Here is a 5785-nt window from a genome sequence, read left to right on the forward strand (position 1 = left end):
ACAAGAGAAAGCTGCATTTTACAAACTGCTGGGTAGGACTTATTTTCTCAACATTTATTAACATTTATTACGACCACAAACATTTATTAAGACCAAATTGTTAAAATTATTTTTCTAAGAACCATTGCAGAAATTTTGTCATCTTATTCCTGTACAACCCCAGGGGGTAAATGTATCATAGTGCGGGTTGTACAAGTCGCCGGAAATCGGCGAGATGACAGCTTAAATTTAAAGCGGCGCTGCCTTGTAAAGGGAAACTCTTTACAAGGCAGCGCCGCTTTAAATAACCCGCACTATGATACATTTACCCCCAGATGTCAGTGACAGTTGGAGGGTCCAGTGATATGGGGCCAGTAAATGTTTTGCCCGGTTTCTAGCTCTGTAGTTTTTCCATATAGTATTCACATGTGAGCATTGCTTGTGCAGCACAGACTTGTCAGCCTGTTTCTGCCACTGTAAGGCAGTGAGTACACCAATTACCTTTGTTATCCCAATATAACATTCTATTGAATAGACTAAATGCTTATTCCCAGCTAATCTGACAGAGTGCAAAACCCCAAAAATGGTTCCTGTCTTGAAGAATTTCAGACCACTTATCCTTTATTGTTGTAAACAACATTCTCTTACTGTAGATCAATTACAGAAGACATTTGGCAAACAATAAGTTTGGTTTTGCAAAATGCATCCACACTGATGCTATGGAACATGGAAAATCCGACAGAAAAATGTAAGCAGTAGGACAAGTACCGATAATGGAGATATTTGTGCATCAATTTGCAAAAACAAATAATTTAATTTATAAAGTGTGAAGTAAGAATGTGTACAACTATCAGATTATTACACAATATCACCTTAGACATTGACACACATGTTTTTAAAAATAAAAAGTACCTCTAGTGAGAATGCCACATATTCATGTTGCAGTACACAGGTCCCTCATTACACCATGGGGTCTGTCATCTCTATCCACCATTGCAAGGGATTTTAAGATAGGAAAAATTTGGGAATGCTTCCATCTAATATATTACCTATGGGAAACTGAGATTTTAGCTACCAAATCACATTATTCTTTGTATAATGAATTTAGACCAATAAATTCAATATTCTGATTAGAAGCCACATTCAAGATAACTGAATGAGTCCATTAAGCTTCCTGTTCAGAAGGAGGAACTTTTCATTTATTTATATAGTTATTTGATGGTGACATGTAGAATGAAACAAGAAAATAAAATAGCACAAATGTCAACATCATGATGATATATTAAAACAGTTATATCTTCAGATAATGCTAACAAGAAGAAACAAATTTCGTATGTCCCTCTACAAAAGAAAAGTGCCACAAGAAATGATTTGTTGGATCAGTTCCCCTCCCCCCATATAATGAGGGAAACATTTTAACTATATATTAGAAGCACTAGGTAATTGTAATTGAAAATAAACACAGTTCTCTACTTCTAGGTCCAAACTCCCTAAAGATGAATTTGGCTGAGAGGGGGCCCTGGATCTAAAGGTCAAACCTTGGGTGGGAGATTTAGAGTTTATATTTCCCAAAACAGACTAACAGGTGGTAGTGTAGAGAGGGGAAAACATCACTATATTCTTGTGATGTATTTATACACTTAAAGGAACTATTTGAGCCAATAAATACCATTACTAATAAGAGGCTGCTAGCTCCTTTGGGGCACCAGTCCCTGCTGTGTTCCTGTGATAACTGATTAAAGGGCACATTTTAATCCATCCTCGGCTGTCCTGCATTAAGCCCAGAGTCCTGAGTCAGCACTGTCCTGCTACCCAGCAGTCCTGATCCACAGTCAGGGGTCAGAGAGCATTCAGTCAGCACAACCAGCAAAGAGCTGCTGCAGCAGCTACACTATGCACAAGAGTCATGAATGGCTCATGGTGCCTTTAAAGCAGCCTGGTGATGGCAGCTATTCCCTCCTACAACTGGGGATATCATATTGGTGTCCAGTTAACACTCAAAGATGGTGAGTTGCTGGTTTGGCCAATTAGTGCCAGTTGGAGTAGTGAGTGGTGACCAGCTTCTGGCAACCAGCAACACCCTATAAACCCATTGCATCATGTTCAACTTTATTATGAGAAAAATCTTTTAGAAAGTCTGTCTAATATTCTACATTACTGCACTTATAGCATATAGATTATTATTTTATAGGTCACACTGTAGAAAAGCAGGTGTCCATATTAATCAATGAGATGCTGCAATTTTCTAGTAGTTTATACATGAAAGTAAATGTCTGGATGGCAGCTATGGACAACACCAACTCTTCCTCACAGTTACATGTAGAAACGTTGATATAAATATTTCCCACTATATCATATAACATTTGAACATTTCATGCTTTTCATTGCAGAGGAACGTACCATCTACAGTTTCCTGAAAAGGGATTATTGCATGAGAATATCAGACAAGGTATTTATTTTACTGTTACTGAACCATTACTATTTTCTTATAGTTTTACTCAATAGCGTGTAACATATAATGATCAGTCTGATATTATCTTTGGCCAGGGCAGTGCAAACTGAAATAGAGAAAGATAATGTCTGATTGTTGGAATTTGGTTACAAAACTTATTTATACTTTTTGCACCATGTAAACAATTTAAAGGGGATTTCATCTTTATGGGGGGATGTTTATTTCACATTATGGATGTAGTCCAATCACTCCCAGTAAGGGGTTCCTCAACATACACCAAGGACTGTGTCTTCCAGAAAGAGGTTGTGTTGTGTCTAAGTTTATCTGCAATGAGTTTATACACTTTCAAACCAACTTTTCCAATTTAAACATCAGGACATTTTAAGCCATGCCCCTGATCTGCTCAGCCCACATTTAGATTCACCAAACCTATGGCTCCAAAACCTATTGCCATGTCCCTAATTCTTGGGAACACACTCTTTCTGTCACAGTAAACAGAACTGAACCACTGTACAATAGGACTGCTGGGTATGTACACATGTATTTCTCCATTCTGACTATGTATCTGGTATTTCTATTCTAGTACCTACTGGCAATGGTGTTCGTCTACTTCCAGAGAGCCGGCCTCACAGTGAGCGAATACACCTGCATCAACTTTTACTCCGCACTGTAAGTATTTTCCCTCATGATTAATTCCCTCATGAGCCAAATACATGGGTTATTTACTCACCTTATAAACAGTTTACTGTCTGTCCAGACAATGGAGAATAATGTGTTAGAACTAAACAATCAAATAACAGAGGAACTATGGGTGTAAAATCAGGGCACAGCAATGTACAGGTCATTTAAGGCCTAGAGGTAAAAAGTTCCCCTCTCCCTAATTTTCTGCAAGAAAAAAACACATATCTGTCAGCACACCGGGCGGGCAGCACTGTAGGGTATATTTGTTATTGAAAGACATCATGGCCGAAAGTCTAATCTTTTATCTCAGTTTATCATGACAATATATTAATATACTAATCTCGGTGCTTCAACTTTAGTTTATCACTGTGGCAGCTTAGAGATACTGAGCTGTGATGGAGAAAAATATCCTAAACCATAAAACTTACTTACCTCTCTAGTGGCCCCTGTTCTCCTCTGAGCATGTGCGGGGCCCAGCACACGCGTGTAACTAGGAAGCTCGATTCAAAAAAAATTCTAGGTGTAAAAATATATTGTAGAACCAGAACACACCCTCCCAGGCACCCAATAAATTGTATATATTGCGTATAGAGCCTCTGTCCCTCCCAATCTTCCCACCTAGTAAACCAACCCCCTCCTTATATATATATATATATATATATATATAATATCTATCTATCTATCTATATATATATATATATATATATACACTGTACATATGAAATGTGTTACACTATATTTAAAATCCCCCCCTCTCTCTATTCAAGTGTTTTTATTTCTGTCGCAGGGACATTATCCCAATTCTTAGAAAAAGCTATCGGTTAATTAGATTTTTTCATGTATTCTTTCTGTTAATGCCATCCTGAGATGTCGCTTACAGATCAGGGATCATGGTGAATACTTGATAAATAAGACAAACGCTGTAGTGAATATTGTTGGTGGAAATCTCATTAATACATTATGCAGAGTAAAAAGATTTAATTTAAAGCGTTTTCACCAGAAGAGGGCCCTACCTCTATGATAGATACACCCTCTATCTATTCCACACCAGTTTATTCACAGCTTGTACCTTATAGAAAAGGAACTATACAAGATATGGCATCTTCATTTTAATCATGGTAATTAAAACATATTTTGTTAATTTGTTGGCTATATGACACAGACGTACCTACTCCTAATGGTCTTCTGTTTCTGTAGGTTACTTGCATATAAAATGGAAGAGGAAGAATTTTGTTACCATACAATCTACACTTATGGTGCACGACATGCTCCTATCGAGATGTTCCTGAAGAACACAGAAGCCTTATGGACCAGAATGCAACTCCGAACATTTGTGACTCTGGAACAGTGTGAAGAGGTGTGTAAAATAGTAGGATAAGTAGAAGTAGAAGAAATTCATGGATCACTATGGGGTTCAGCGGAAAATCACCTCTTGTAAGCGTTGTACAGTGTAATATACCTGAAAAAAAACATGTCGTCCAATTGAACAACATTAAATACCGAAGCAATTTGGAATAGTAATAAGTATTGTGTGTTACACAAGGATGCTGTTTTACTATATTCACACAGCAACATCACTAGACTGTGCCCCAGGGTTCCAAGATCGTTGTCCTGGTTCTACTCTCTACCCCAACTTTAAATGACCTATCACTGCTCAGTGAGTGCACAGCTGTTAGCACTGTGCTGTCAACGACAGGGTACAACATAGTACATGTAACTGACCCCCAGATAGGAGGGTACACGCTTCCTAGAGACATCATGTGATGTTCTTCAAGCCAACCTCACATCCCATGTCAATGGAGTCACCATATGGTCTGGGAGAAGCATGTAGCACCACATGCAGACATATAAGGACTGCTGCTGAGACTAGCATAATATCCACCCACAGCCTCCACTGCCTCCCACCTTCTCTATACACACAGCCAGCATCAGTGACTCCTGGGGGACACGTGGCTCAGTGATGCTTCCTTACAGAATGATGTAATGTGGAGAGAGGTTCTGTGCACAGCAATTTTACATTGGGGTCTCCTGACACAGTTACAGCATATGGGATCATCTGGCACAGTGGTGCATTAATTGTAATACCTACCTGCTAGTGCTTAATGTCAAGGATATAAGTGTGAGTTCTGCTACTTTCTAAATGGTTATTGACCTTGTGCAATCAGAATGCAATTAGAGCACAATATTGTGACACAGAAAGCAGTGCAAGAAGTGTTTATAAGAGAAGACTGGGACACAGGGGAGACTGAGGCGGATGTGACTATAGCAATGTGACTATACTGTACTGTTACATATATTTACTGCAGTAAATAACTACTTATGGGTCTTTGAGTGGTAAATAATAAATTGTTATATGAGGTAAAAATGACGACTTAAGAGCAAGGAGTCAGGTGGGGACTGGTCTGTGTAGGGGATTCTCTGCATGTGATGCTATGAAGACAATGCCACTAACACAGTAACTACCCAACATTGTGGAACATGAAACATAATGATATTGTCCATCTATAGATGGTGATCTCTCTTAGTATTTGCCAGTATCATGCTCTGAATATCTAAAGTGTAAAGCATTGGCTCATAGATCTGTGCATGTTGTCACTAGAAAATAGATCAAACGTTTGAGGTTAAATATAAAAGGGAACGCTTTCCTCATTGTGCATGGACACATTTATACAT

The 5785-nt window shown here is 38.5% G+C and overlaps 1 long non-coding RNA gene across 1 annotated transcript; it reads left to right on the top strand.

The window, feature by feature from the left end:
- Positions 1 to 2368: 2368 nt before the first annotated feature.
- Positions 2369 to 4418, top strand: LOC142103506 (uncharacterized). Its single transcript, XR_012679382.1, has 3 exons — positions 2369 to 2428; positions 3015 to 3100; positions 4310 to 4418. It is a non-coding gene; the product is annotated as an uncharacterized LOC142103506 (long non-coding RNA).
- The last annotated feature ends 1367 nt before the right edge of the window (positions 4419 to 5785 follow it).

Source organism: Mixophyes fleayi, chromosome 10 (genome assembly GCF_038048845.1).
Source record: "Mixophyes fleayi isolate aMixFle1 chromosome 10, aMixFle1.hap1, whole genome shotgun sequence".
In the NCBI taxonomy this organism is placed as follows: Eukaryota; Metazoa; Chordata; class Amphibia; order Anura; family Limnodynastidae; genus Mixophyes; species Mixophyes fleayi.